Here is a 16,233-nt window from a genome sequence, read left to right as displayed (position 1 = left end):
ATTTGATCAGAAAAAAGAAAGAGGAAAATCAAATTGTTAGTCTTACAAATGAAAAGGGGGATCTTTCCACCAATGAAGAGGAAATTAGAGAAATAATAAGGAGTTACTTTGCCCAACTTTATGCCAATAAATTTGATAACTTAAGTGAAATGGATGACTTCCTCCAAAAATATAGGCTCCCTAGATTAACAGAGTTGGAGATAAATTGCTTAAATAGTCCCATTTCAGAAAAAGAAATAGAACAAGCTATTAATGAACTCCCCAGGAAAAAATCCCCAGGGCCAGATGGATTCACATGTGAATTCTACCAAACATTTAAAGAACAATTAGCCCCAATGTTATATAAATTATTTGAAAAAATAGGGGATGAAGGAGTCCTACCAAACTCCTTTTATGACACAGACATGGTACTGATACCTAAACCAGGTAGAGCGAAAACTGAGAAAGAAAATTATAGACCAATCTCCTTAATGAATATTGATGCTAAAATCTTAAATAAGATATTAGCAAAAAGACTTCAGAAAATCATCTCCAGGATAATACACTATGATCAAGTAGGATTTATTCCAGGAATGCAGGGCTGGTTTAATATTAGGAAAACTATTAATATAATTGACCATATTAATAATCAAATTAATAAGAACCATATGATCATCTCAATAGATGCAGAAAAAGCATTTGACAAAATCCAACATCCATTCCTACTAAAAACTCTTGAGAGTATAGGAATAAATGGACTATTCCTTAGAATAATCAGGAGCATATATTTAAGACCGTCAGTAAGCATAATATGCAATAGAAATAAACTACAACCTTTCCCAGTAAGATCAGGAGTGAAACAAGGTTGCCCACTATCACCATTACTATTCAATATAGTACTAGAAATGCTAGCCTTGGCAATAAGAGCCGAGAAAGAGATTCAAGGAATTAGAGTAGGAAATGAGGAAATCAAACTATCACTTTTTGCAGATGACATGATGGTATACTTAGAGAACCCCAAAGACTCTGATAAACAGCTACTAGAAATAATTCAAAATTTCAGCAAAGTGGCAGGATACAAAATAAATCCACATAAATCCTCAGCATTTTTATATATCACTAACAAAATGCAAGAGCAAGAGATACAAAGAGAAATTCCAATCCAAACAAATGTTGAGAGTATAAAGTATTTGGGAATCCATCTACCAAAGAAAAGTCAGGAATTATATGAGAAAAATTACAAAACACTTGCCACAGAATTAAAGTCAGATTTAAATAATCGGAAAGACATTCAGTGCTCTTGGATAGGCCGAGCGAATATAATAAAGATGACGATACTCCCCAAACTAATCTATTTATTTAGTGCTATACCAATCAGACTCCCAAGAAACTATTTCAATGACCTAGAAAAAATAACAACAAAATTCATATGGAAGAATAAAAGGTCAAGAATTGCAAGGGAACTAATGAAAAAAAACTCAGAGGAAGATGGTCTAAGTGTACCTGATCTAAAGCTATATTATATAGCAGCAGTCACCAAAACCATTTGGTATTGGCTAAGAAATAGACCGGTAGATCAGTGGAACAGATTAGATACAAAGGACAAAAAAGGGTACATCTATAGCAATCTAATCTTTGACAAACCTAAAGATACCAACATTAGGGATAAAAATTCATTATTTGGAAAAAAACTGTTGGGAAAACTGGAAATTAATATGGCAGAAATTAGATATGGATCCACACTTAACACCATATACCAAGATAAGATCAAAATGGGTCCATGATTTAGGCATAAAGAGGGAGATAATAAATAGATTAGAGGAACAGAGGATAGTCTACCTCTCAGACTTGTGGAGGAGGAAGGAATTTATGACCAGAGGAGAACTAGAGATTATTATTTATCACAAAATAGAAGATTTTGATTATATCCAACTAAAAAGTTTCTGTACAAATAATACTAATGCAAACAAGATTAGAAGGGAAGTAACAAATCGGGAAAATATTTTTAAAAACAAAGGTTCTGACAAAGGTCTCATTTCCAAAATATATAGAGAACTGACCCTAATTTATAAGAAACCGAACCATTCTCCAATTAATAAATGGTCAAAGGATATGAACAGACAATTCTCAGATGAAGAAATTGAAACTATATCCACTCACATGAAAGAGTGTTCCAAATCACTACTGATCAGAGAAATGCAAATTAAGACAACTCTGAGATACCACTACACACCTGTCAGATTGGCTAAGATGACAGGAACAAATAATGATGAATGTTGGAGGGGATGTGGGGAAACTGGGACACTAATGCATTGTTGGTGGAGTTGCGAAAGAATCCAGCCATTCTGGAGAGCAATTTGGAACTATGCCCAAAAAGTTATCAAACTGTGCATACCCTTTGACCCAGCAGTGCTACTACTGGGCTTATATCCCAAAGAGATACTAAAGAGCGGAAAGAGACATATATGTGCCAAAATGTTTGTGGCAGCTCTTTTTGTTGTAGCTAGAAACTGGAAGATGAATGGATGTCCATCAGTTGGAGAATGGTTGGGTAAATTATGGTATATGAAGGTTATGGAATATTATTGCTCTGTAAGAAATGACCAGCAGGAGGAATACAGAGAGGCCTGGAGAGACTTAAATCAACTTATGCTGAGTGAAATGAGCAGAACCAGAAGATCACTGTACACTTCAACAACAATACTGTATGAGGATGTATTCTGATGGAAGTGGAAATCTTCAACATAAAGAAGATCCAACTCACTTCCAGTTGATCAATGATGGACAGAGGTAGCTACACCCAGAGAAGAAACACTGGGAAGTGAATGTAAATTGTTAGCACTAATATCTGTCTGCCCATGTTACATGTACCTTCAGAATCTATTGCTTATTGTGCAACAAGAAAATGATATTCACACACATGTATTGTATCTAGGTTATATTGTAACACATGTAAAATGTATGGGATTGCCTGTCATCGGGGGGAGGGAATGGAGGGAGGGGGGGATAATTTGGAAAAATTAATACAAGGGATAATATTATAAAAATATATATATATAATAAAAATTATTAATATTAAAAAAAAACAAAAACAAAAAAAAAAACAATACTTAACAAATTTGTATTAAATTGAGTTGATCTGAACACAATTTGTAGATTTGATCACTTCAGGTCATATAAATCATAAAGTCAGTTCCATGACTGCAGAAGTCCAGAAGTCCAGTTTTTCTCTTTTTTTCTTTGTATTGACAGATGATAACAAATTGGATAGACCAAACTAATCTGTCACATTTTACTCCACTAAGAACATACAGATGGGGTTATTTGCTAATAACAAACTGAAATGAAGCATCTAACATACATTTTTTCTTGTCACTCTTCCAATAGAATTCTCCATAGTTAATATGGAGTCAGGGGTTAGCCTAAACTCACAATCTTTTCTGCATTCTTTAATCATACAAGTTTGAAAACCAAGATATTTTCTCAGAAGCTAAATACAGAAAAAGCCAATTTAAAGCATGGATTCTGTTGTCTTGACTGTTAGAGTTAATTTGGCTTTGGTTTCTACCTCTGGGGCTGCTGCTACTGGGTTATAATTTGTTCTTTGCTCTGTGGTCCTCTCAGGCAGGTTCTTCCAACCACCTTGGGGTGCTCTGGGGAAATTACAGCTTCCTCTATTGTGGTTAATAAGCCAGAGAAGTTATTTCCTGCCAAAAACTGGAGGAGATGGATATAATAGAAGAGAAAGTATGAATTTCTGATTTTTTAAGCTATAAGAATGTCTATCTAATTCTTAGTGAATCTTTTTTTTTTCTCTTTTTAATAGTATTTTATTTTTCCCCATTACATGTCAAGATAATTTTGGCACACATGTCTGCAAGATTTTGAGTTCCAAATTTTTCTCCCTCTCTCTGTCTTTCTCCTTCCCCTTCCTAACATGGTAGACAATTTGATATATGATACATATTATCATGTAAAACATTTTCATGTTAGTTATAGTTGTGAAAGAAGAAAGGGAAAAACAGGGGGAAACATGAAAAAGAGTAAAATAAATGGAAAAATTATGTTTTGATTTGCTTTTAGAATCCGTCAGTTCGTTATCTGGATATGGATAGCATTTTCCTTTGTGAGTGCTTTGTATTTGTCTTAGATCATTGTGCTGCTGAGAAGAGATGAGCTATGCATTGTTGACCATCATGCAATGTTACTGATACTATATACAATGTTTTCTGGTTCTATTCATTTCACTTTGCTTCAATTTGTACAAATCTTTCCAGGTTTTCCTGAAATCTGCCTGTTCATCATTTCTCATTGCATAATAATATCCTTTACATTCATACACTACAATTTGTTCAGTCATTCTCCAATTGATGCATCCCTTCAATGTCCATTATTTGGGTCATCATATTTTTGCACATGCAGGTCCTTTCCCCTTTATTATGATATCATTGGGATACAGAATTAGTAGTAATTTTGCTGGAGCAAAGAGTGTACCCAGTTCTATTGTCTTTTGGATATAGTTTCAAATTGCTCTCCAAAATGGTTGGATGAGTTCACTCCATCAACAATGCATTAGTGTCCCAATTTCCCCACATTCTTTCCAATATTTATTTGCCATTTTTTGGTCTTATTAGCCAATTTGATAGATGTGAGGTGGTACTTTTTAGAGTAACTTTGATTTACATTTCTCTAATTAAAAGTTATTTAAATCACTTCTTTATATGCCTATAAACTGTTTGTTCATATCCTTTGACAGTTTGTCAATTGTTGGAGTCCAGCTCCAGTGAAAATCAAGAGTGTGAGGCTGAAATGAATATCCGATATGCTTTGTAATCTCTGTTTATTAATCTGAGAGCCAAGGTTTATATGCTCTTTAAGCTAGTGTTACATTAACACTAGCTACCTCCAAATGACATCATATACCTTCCAGGATTAATGCATAGACCATACTTTGATATTTTAGTTCTAACCTAATTAGCAATAACAAAATATCATAGCAGGGTCATAAATAACAGTAATTACTAATAACAAGGTATTTGTCAAAACAGTTGTAAATAGCAGTTATACTGCCTTGTTCCTGTCATATGTATGATAATCATCAAGATTATCCTAATTTTATCTAGAGAATGTCTTTCATTCATTGTTAAGCAGATGGTAGACCAATGTCTCCAGTAAGCCCTCACAGAGAGCATGTCCCAAGCAATATCTGACCCAAACTCCTCCTGTTCATGAACCTACTCAATACTGGCCCTCTATAATCAATTGGGAATGCCTCATATCCTTATAAATCTGAATCATTTCTCTATATATTTAAAAAATTAGGCCTTTATCAGAGGCAGAAGCTATAAAATTATTTCCCATTTTTTTCTTTCCTTCTAATCTTATTGCATTGGTTTTGTTTGTACAAAAGCTTTTAAAATTTAATATAATAAAAAATCATCTACTTTGAATTTTTCATCTTCTCTATATCTCGTTTGGTCATGAATTTTCCTCTTCTCTATAGATATGACAAGTATACTTTATTGCTTTTCTAGTTTGCATATTTATGGTATCAACTTTTATGTCTAAATCCCCTACCCATTTTGACCTTATCTTGGTATATAGTATGATATTGGTCTATACCTAGCTTGTGCCCTGTTGTTTTCCATTCTCCCCAGCCTGTAACTTACTTGATTTCTTGATTTTCCCTATCACCACAATAACTTTCTGTGATTAGATTCTTTTGTTATTATTTTATCTTTCTTTAAAATTTTAGCTTTGCTCCTGGGATAGAAAGGGTACTATTTCTCATTTCTTGTGCCAGTGGCTGCAGGCCGTAGCTGTTTACCTGATGCTGCATTGATGTTGCCTTGAGGTCCACAGAGGACCTCTGTATCTCATGTTACAATGAGGTGTAGAGTAGTGCCTGGCACTGGTACAGGTCCTATGGTAGCTTATCTCCTCCTGATATTGGTGTCTGGCATGTGCTAAGTTTGGTGGGGTGTTTTTTCATTTCCCTAGGGCCATCCTGTAGTATATAGAGGTCTGGTCTCTGGAGGTTGATTGTTTGCCTGGGCTGCACTAAAACATAGTCTCAGAGCTGGAGGTTTCCATTCTCCTGGCTATGCTGAGATATGTGGGAGCACCAGCATTTTCCTGCTGTATCACATTAGGGCTCAGGATATCTCAGTGATTTTGATACCTAATAAATCTTAACTGAATTCTCAGATAATGAAATGGCTTGACAGGTATAAAAATATATAAACATTTTAAAAATTCACATTTTATGGAAAATACTAGAATGCCAGGATCATATTACATATGAAATATAATCATTACATCTACAGAAATCAATTTAACCTGTTCCCATTTATTAACTTTTAAAACAGTTAATATGAATATGAATATTACACATTAATTTTAATTTCTTATCCTTATCAGATCATGTGATCAAAAAAACAAAAATTCTAGGTTATAAAGAATTTCAGAAATCACATAATATTTCATCTGTCTGAAATATGAATCACTCCTTCACTAGGTGGTCATATAACTTCAGCTTGAAGTCCTTTACTCATCTACTCCTATGGATTTAACTCCCTTCTCTAAGATACTGATTTTGAAACCTACATAGCTAGTCCTAACTTCTCTGCTGACCTCCAATCTCCCTTTAGACATCTCTAACTAACAAGTCAGTAGACATCTTAAAACTAACATGTCCAAAATTGAATTCATTATCTTTTCTTCTAAACCCTTCCTGCCACAAACTTCTCTGTGATTGTTGAGGGCATCCTCCCAGTCTCCTAGGCATACAACATGGATGTCATCCTTGATTTCTCACTCTCCCTCAACAACCCCACCATCATATTTAGCTGCTTTCCAAGGGCTGTTGATTATATTTTGTGTTATCTCTCAAATATTCTCTCTTCCCTCCTCTAATACTGTTATTATTCTGGTGCAGATTCTCAGTACTTTACATCTGGATTATTGTAACAATCTGCTGGGGCTTTCTATCTCAGATCCTTGAAGAAGAGCTCAAAAAAGATTTTAAAGATCAAATAAGAAAGCAGAAGAAAAATTGGGAAAATAAATTAAAAAGATATTAACAAATCATGAAAAAAAGAGTCAATAGCTTGGTCAAAGGAGTCACAAAGAAATATGATGGAAATAACATTTAAAAATACCAAAATAGACCATTAGTCACAAAGATCCATTGAAGGGAAGAACTTCTTAGAAAACAGAATTGATCCCATAGAAAAAGAAGTACAAAACTCATTGAAGTAAAAAATTTCTTAAAAATCAAATTGGGCAGTGAAAGCTAATGACTTCATGGGATAATAAGAAATGATAAAACAAAATCAAAAGAATAAAAAAATAGAAGAAAATGCAAAATAATGCATTGGAAAAATAACTGATCTGTAAAGTAGACTGAAAAGAAAAATTTAAAAATTATTGGGCTATCTGAATGTCATTTCAAGTAATTATCCAAAAAAATAACTGCCCTGATAATCTAGAATTAGAAGGTAAAATAAAAAAGGAAAAAATACAATAATAACCTCCTAAAAGAGGCGTGTTGCATATGCTATGGGATTACATCCAAAAATAAAATTAAAGGATGAGAAAGAAAAATTCATTTGGAGAAGGAGAAGAGAGAAACAGAATAGCATATACTATCTTCCATAAAAGAATCAGGAAAGAACTTTTAGAGTGGAGAGGGAAATAGGAGGATGGTAGCAATGCTTTGAATCTTACTCAATGGAATTGGCTCAAAAAGGGAATAATGCTCACACTCATTTGAGTACAAGAATCTATCTTACCCTACAGCTGAGTATGAAGGATAAAAAAAGGAGGTGGGGCTGGTAAAAGGGAGGATGTAGTGGGTAGGTGGTAGTCAGTGGTGAAACACTCTAGAGAAGGGATAGAGTGAAAAGAGAGAGAAAAAAGAAATATGTAAAAAGCAGGATGGAGGGAAATACACAGTAATCACATCTTTGAATGTTTTTTGACAACTATATTTCAATGTAGTAATTTTCTTTGTAATCCTACCAATTTTATCTTTGCATTTAAAAACATTATTCTAAGAAAGGATGCTTAGACTTCATAGACTGCCAAAAGGTCCGTCATATACACAAACACACACATACACAACATTAAGAACTCTTGCTCTAGAATAAGATCAGTACATCTAATACCATTATATAATGCAGGAAGTTGGATCCAGGGGTTAGTAATAATCAGTTACTGATTCTCAACCTAGAAGAATGGATATCTTGACAAATAATCCAATCATCACTGGTGATCATACATGTGAGCTTGTTTCAGTAAAATAATTGTCTTTTACTGTTTGTATTTTAGAAGCATGTGGGCTATACTGTTACAAGTCTATTTCTTTTAGGTGTAGTTCTCCCCCACAACCTACACACCTCTTTTCCTGTGTTTGGACTATTCTGGTAGCTCAAAATTTTATTGTTTCTACTAGAATTTCTTTCCTGAACAGAACAGCTGTATTTCATTGCGCCTCAAATTTTATGCCATTTCTATGTTACACTACTTATTATTGACTCACAATTATGTGATTGTGTTCACATTTGTTGCAACACTAAGTATGATTTAAGCAAGTACAGAAACAAAACGGATATATTACTAGACTATTGGTGTACAGCAGTACTTTTAGACCTCACAAGTGATTCCTAATTTTAGGGGTTTCATACCCACTGATGTTAAGCATGTTGAGAATGATGTAAGTGGTGCAGGAGGCAGCTTAAGAAAATGTAAAACCCTCAAGTAGCATTTTCCAACTGTTTGCAATGAGGTGGCACAATAGATAAAATACTGAGCCTGGAGTCAGGAAGACATCTTCTTGAGTTAAGATCTGGCCTCAAACTCTTATTAGCTATGGGAACCTGGACAAATCACTTAATTATGTTTGCCTCAGTTCCCTCACCTGTAAAATGATCTGGAGAAGAAAATAGCCAACTACTTTAGTATCATTATCAAGAAAATCCCAAAATAGGGACACAAAAACTCAAACATGACTGAACAACAAAACACTAATATATGAAAGAAAGTACTTAAAGTATTATCTCTATTCTATAATTCAAATGTATCAATAGAAAGTTGAAGAATCCTTTGAAAAAGATTATGGAGAGTGTCTGTGACCTGATACCTAGTCATTCCTCTTAGGATGAAGTGGTACTAAAAATATTAGAGCCCTCCTGAATAAAGGATTTTTTAAGGTATTTACCTTTTTTTGGAAAAATGAGCCACAATTTGAGCTTGAGATAAGACTTATCTATTATCAGACATATGGATAGGAACTCTTTGAGTCCTGTGTAGGACATGATGTTGAGGTTGTTTGATATTTGTCTTTCATTTTCAAAGAAAAAATGATATAAGAGGGTGAGATCCTAACTCATAAATGAATTGGATTTAAGTAAAGTGGACTTATACAAAATTGTCAGCCTCATTCTCTCTTCCAGTGGCAAAACAAAAGTCAAGATCTTGGTGATGACTGGAATGCAGAGGATAACCTTGGAGTTTTCAATATCTAACTAAACTTTAGATGCTCTACAATATCTGCTTTAGCTGTAGTCATGGCTATTAGAACAAATTGTTCTTATCCACCCATTTGGCTTGAAGTCTCTACATGCTTTGGATAAACATCTCTCTAATTCACTGATAGATATGAAGGATTACCTTCAATCTGATTTAGCCTGTCTGCCAAGATGGTATTACTTGGCAGTGGACACTGAGCATGTTACAGCTTCTTAGAGCCACAGGTGATAGTAGAATGCTGGGTGGATACTACAAATAAGAAAGGTTTCACAAACCCAGATACCAAAAATGCTAGTCTTTCTTGTGCACCTCATACACCCCTATGTGACATGATATAGAAGAATGAAGTAATGATTAGGGATTGATATGGAAAAGTAAAGGAAGCTAATGGAAAATTTCAGGAAACCGGAATTCAATCTCATACTGTTTGAATAACAGGACCTCAAGGGCTCAGTAACATAATTCTTGCAAAAATTAGAGAGTCATCTTGGCAGAGCAGTGACCACTAAGAAAACCTATAATTAATGTGTCACTATCTATTAGCATGAAGGAGAGAGGCTCTGAAGTCCTAGTAATCTAGTGCTGCTGCATGTGACCAGATCCCTGTTGACACTGAAAGTCAAAGGAGCAATGAAAGCTGAAACAAGGAATGCTGATAGATTGACACCAGTGAGAGATAATACACAATGGATATCTCAAACTTGAAGGTCAGCTCTGAAGTTGATGGAAGTTAAATTAGATACATCCAATTGCTATCAAGAGCGAGAATAAGAAAAAGACACAAAACACAAAGGAAGAGGTCTGTGGCAAAGAAAGCCAATTTCGAGTGAAACTTTAGGCACTGGCTGCAGATCTAAGGTGGGGAGTTATCTTGAATCACCTGAAATCCATTTTGAGTGAGAAGAAAGTCCACCATGGGATGGCATAGTAAACAAAGCTACATCTCTCAGAAGTAACTCAGAGAAATAGTATGGCTTTATGAACTTATGAAGAATGAAGAAAGCAAAGTCTAAAAAGAATAATATACCTGATCACCTCATACCTCTCACACTGGCTAAGATGACAGGAAAAGATAATGATAAGTGTTGGAGGGAACATGGGAAAACTAGGACATGAATACATTATTGGTGGAGTTGTGAAATGATCCAATCATTCTGGAGAGCAATTTGAAATTAGGCCCAAAGGGCTATCATACTTTATATACCCTTTGATCCAGCAGTGCTTCATGAACTGGTGCTGTGTGAAGCAAGCAGAACCAGGAAAACAATACACAGTAACAGCAAAATTTTGCATTGATCAACTATGAAAGACTTGGTTCTTCTCAGTGGTTCAGTGATCCAAGGCAATCCCAATAAACTCTAGATGTAAAACACCATCTGCATCCAAAGAGAGAACTATGGAGATTGAATGTAAATCAATACATGCTATGTTCACTTTTTTTTTCTTCTGTTTTTTCTCATGTCTTTTCCCTTTTGTTCTGATTTTTCTCTCCTAATATGATTCATAAAGAAATGTGTATTAAAATTAATGTAATCTCTTTGAACCTCAATGTCTTCTTCCATATATTGAATCATAATATTTATAACAAATACTTCAAAAGTTTATGGAATGGTACAAATGAAAATAAGTCTGAGTTAGTTACTTCATAAACTTTAAAGTTATATGTAAATATCAGTAATCTTTGTGGAACTTTAACAGAAAAATGTTTTGATAGTCATTGGGAATAAATATTAGTTGGTTATTATATTTTACCTAAATTTTATTACCTTTAATCTTGATTTTGTTATATCTATTAATATATAAATGTATAATGTACCAATTAATTATAATCCTTAGGTATATTATTCCTTTTGAATTAGCCTTTCTTGATTCTTTGTACATTAATTTAAAAAATCATACTATATTTTCTCTAAATGCTTCATGTTATTTTTCCTTAAGGTAAAATAATATCTATTATATTTATACACTATTATTTGGTCAGCAATTTTCAATCATTAAATACAAAATTTGTTGCTATAATTTTTTTATTAATAAGAGCATTGTCATTAATCTTTTAGTTCATATGGGAACATTATTTCTGTGATTGAAATTATTAGTGTAGAAGTCCAGTAGTCAGATTATTGAATCAAAGGTTTGGAGTAAAAATATTAATAAAAAGTATTATAATCAATATTGACATAACCTAATCATGAACACTGAATACTTCAATGATTTGTTTTCTTTTTATTTCTATAAAGTTTATTTTGTAGTTATATTTCTATGTCCTTGATGGGTAAACTCCCAAATATTTAATGCATTCTCTCTTGTAGAGAGCTGGAAGGATTGCAGAGGGAAGGAACTCTGAAAAGGTGTACTTGAATCCAAGACAGCAGAGTACTTAAGGCTAAGTATCTACTCAATGTTAGATAATGGTTCTATAAACATATACTTAGATGATATGGTGATGTGATGGCTCTCCTCAAGATAGAACCTGCTGAATATGTTGTGGTGAGGTAATCTTAGGGAAGGACTGGAGAACTGAGGGAGAGAGTCAGAGTCTCTCTGCTGCAGCCTGCTCAGGCTCCAGACTACAGAGTCCAGGATTCATCTTTGATGAGCCACATGGTGGCTTGCTTCCTCCTTCACTTCAGCTCCTAAAGACCAAGGACTCTGACTGATCCTGACTCTGACTGATCCTGAGGCTCTTCAGAGAGACATTACACTTTTTCCTCCAATAAGATCATATCCCAATGTACCAACTCCCCTATAATAAACACACAATAAGGTATCAATCTCCCATTTGAGATATACATTTCTTCTCTAATGGAAATAGGCAGAAAATAAAAATTATTTATTTTCTCCTAGGTGGAGATCCTTCCTATGATTATCTTAGTTTCTTTCTCTCCATTCTGCTGTTCCTCTCATTTACCTGAAGTACACATTTTTTTTTCTTTTTTTGAGAAGCAATTGAACTTAAGTGACATGCCCAGAGTTATACAGTGACACAGTGACACAGTAACACTAACAAAGTTAATGTTAAGTATCTGAGCCTGCATTTGAATATAGGTCCTCCTGACTCCAGGGCTGCTGCTCTATTCATTATACCATCTAATTGTCCCAAGTACATATCTTTTTCTAGGAAAGTATGAGTAATCATCTTTTTCTGTCTTTGTCTGTTTTCCTATCTTTATCTGGCTCTGTATTTCTCTCTATCTCTATCTTTCTCTCTCTGTCTCTTTCTCTATCCTTTCTTTTAATCCCCTGCACTTAGCATAGACCCCAGTAGATAATTATTAGTTAATAAATGCTTATTGACTCACTGTCCAAAGGTATATATTCCCTCATTTCTTTCATATCACTTCTTTACATCTCCATTTATATAAACTGAAATTTTACATCGCAAAATTTCTTATACCACTCACAAAAATTATAAGAATCCAGGATTCTTCTGTTCCCTTCTATATTTTAAAATTTTTCTTTATCTTCTTGTGTGTTCCAAACCTCTCCTCCAATTTCTTGATATTACCTATTTTTTGTCCTATAAGTGGATTTTTCTTTTTTATTTCTGTTAAAAATATCTGTAAGCATGAAATAATTTATTTCACTGCTAATTATTTTCCTGGCATTTCTACATTTTTATTTCTCTTATGTTTCAATTATTTGTTGATATTTGTAAGTTGAATATTTTGCTCCTGTTTTTTTCCTACTTCAAAAGAATATACTTTCTGCCTGGGCTATTACCTAGCTTAGACACCCTCAAGACTTCAGAACTTTGTTCTCCCCCAACTCTGTAAAAAACCTCACCAATATTGATTCAATCTGGTCTGAGAAGGATAGAAGAGCCAAGGGAGAAACTAGAGCAAGGACCAGTATGAGTGACTAAATCAAGCTGAAAGGGAAAGAGACTAAAAAGTCCAGCTGTGGTCATGTACCTCTGCCTTCCCCCCAGTTCTTTAGGAGTCAGGCTGGTGAGCACAAAGTTCTTTAATAGGGTAAGATTCCAGCTTCAGTGGTATAACCCATCAAGAAGGGAAAGGTTGGGACGTATTTAAGGGAAAAAGCCATTAAAATACTAAAGACTTCAAAGGGAAGGAAACACAATCCCCCCAAATCAGCACACAAATCTATAGGAAGTATCCTTAAACTAGGGAAAAGGATCATTATTAATCCATTAAAAGAGAATGTTAAAAAAATAAGACATATAGTCACTCACTGTCTGAAAAAAGGCAAAAATCCCAAGGAATACCAAGAAAACATAGGACAACTTTAAGAAATGGTTTATAGAATTTATTAATTCTGGAAAAGAACTTAAATTTCTAATTCAGTGTCTCCATTTTACACATGAAAGAATTAAGGCACACACACAATCTTTAAGAACTTGCCCACAATTTCAAGTGGTAGAGCCAGTCTTTCTAGATTCATAGGATTTTAACACACTACTTGTCAGCATGTATATCTAGAGCATTTCTTCTATGCTAGATAACAAAGCAGGAAGAGACAGTTTTTTAAGACTGTCAATTTGAATCTCACCTGCTGCTTGCTGCTTCTGTTTGAACATTTCTAACATTCAAAGAGACACTTGCAAGAAAAGAGGCAAAGAGTGTATATGTATGTATATGTGTATGTATTTATTTGTATGTATATACATATGTATTAACATGAGTCACATATTGGAAGAGCCATTATTATATTGTTGCTCTTGTGACTGCTGATACTCCTACTCTATTTTTGTTGACCTTGATCTCCTCATATGACCCACAATCATATTTCTGAAAATCATTTCTCCTGTAATAGCTTTGTATTTAGAAGGAACTTATAATCTATTGACCTGAAAAGTAAAACAATGCTCTTTTTATATTTCAGGTTCCCATTCACTCTGAGAAAACTAGGCGGCTAAAGTAGGCAAGGTGAAAATATAGGAATGAGCTGCAGAAATCTAAAGGTGATTATATTGCACAATGATAAGAATTATGTGGTATACATATTGCATGTCTATTAATATCTCTTTCTACCTACACCCCCATGTAGGCTAAATATATGTACAACAGCTATAGTTTCACTCAAATAAGATTCTACAGATGAAGAATGCCAAAGGGCATGGGGGAAGGGACTAAAGAATTAACTTGAGACGACCAATCATGATTGAGAATGATGTAAAGGTATAGAAAGTAAGTCTCAAATACATTTTGGAAAGAGATGGCTATACTTTAATTTCCTCAATGCTTTAAGGTTTGTTCTTGAGGTGATTTGAAGGGTGACATTAAGGATGGGACTTCTGATAGTAGAGTTTCTGAATAGAGATGAGATGGAGAACCAGAGCCAATCCCTATTTCATCCCTACTGAGAATTCTGGCAGAATATTGAAAGGGGGATAGTGATGGCAGTTGGCATGGAGATGATCCATTCAAGGAATATTGGAGCTATAAAAGATGTGAGAGACTATTTAGTCCAATTCCAGTTTTACAGAGTAAGAAATTTAAGGTCCAAAGAAGTTGAGAAACCTCCTCAAAATACTGGTGGGAGAGTTGAGATTTGAATCCTTTATTATAATTGTCTGCTGGAAATCTCTCACTTAGATATCCTATAAGTGCCTCAAACTCAATTTCTAAAACAGAACTAATATTTCCCTCCAAAGCCATTCCTCTGTCAATCCTCCCTTCTAATTATTCTTTTTAATTAAAAATACAACAATCTTTCTGAGCAGGGAAGTTTTGAATTTTGGAGCTATCTCTGACTTTTATTTTCCTCTTATCCCTCCCCAAACAGTTACAAAGGCTTGTTGAGTCTATATTCATAACTATTACATCCTTTCCACTGCTTTCCATTTATACTCATAATTTTTATTTCCTTCTAATTCCTTAATTGCAAAATCTCTTTTCCCTCTATATTACTTCACTTGATAATTTCAACTCCTATATATTTAATTACTATGTCCATGCTAATGATTTTCAAGTCTCTCTAACCTATCCTAGTCTCTCTGCTGACTTCTAATCTTGTATCTCCAACTGTCTTTTAGACATCTCTAATTGGATGTCCAGTTTAGCACACTAACTGTAGAAGACAGATTCAACTCAATAGATCCAAAACAGAGCTCATTATTTTCCCCAATTTCTCTTCCTTACCACTTTCCTTATTACTAAATAAATTACTTTAGAGAACAACACCATGCTTTCAGTCTGTCAGGCTCAAGGAATCATCCAGAATTTCTTACTATCTCTCACCCATAATATCCAACTTGTTGCCAAGAACTGTGAATTTAACCTTTGCAACATCTATTGAATATGCCTTCTTCTCTCCTCTGACATTGCCACAATTCTGGTGCAGACCCCTTCCACCCCGTGCTTGGATTATTGCAATAGTTTCCTGGTGGGTCTACCTGACTCAAATATCTCCCTACTCCAAGTCATACCCAATTCAGATTCTAAAGTGATTTTCTTAAGTGCAGACATTCACTACATTACTCAATAAAGAATGGTGGATTCCTATTGCACCAAGAAGCAAATACAAAATAATCTGCCATTCAAAGAACTTCTTAACCAACTTCTTTTATTCACCTCATCCTTCAATATATACCTTTAGAACCAATGATGTTGGCATCCTGGATGTTCCACAAACAAGAAATTCATTAGCTCAGGGCATTTTCTCTGGTGTTCCCCATGACTGGAATACTCTTCCTCCTCCATCCTGACTACAGATCTTCCTGGCTTTCTTTAAGTCCTAGCTAACTAACATCCCACCTTCTAC

The sequence above is a fragment of the Sminthopsis crassicaudata genome, chromosome 3 (assembly GCF_048593235.1).
Source record: "Sminthopsis crassicaudata isolate SCR6 chromosome 3, ASM4859323v1, whole genome shotgun sequence".
Lineage (NCBI taxonomy): Eukaryota > Metazoa > Chordata > Mammalia > Dasyuromorphia > Dasyuridae > Sminthopsis > Sminthopsis crassicaudata.
Note: the sequence above shows the minus strand (reverse complement) of the source record.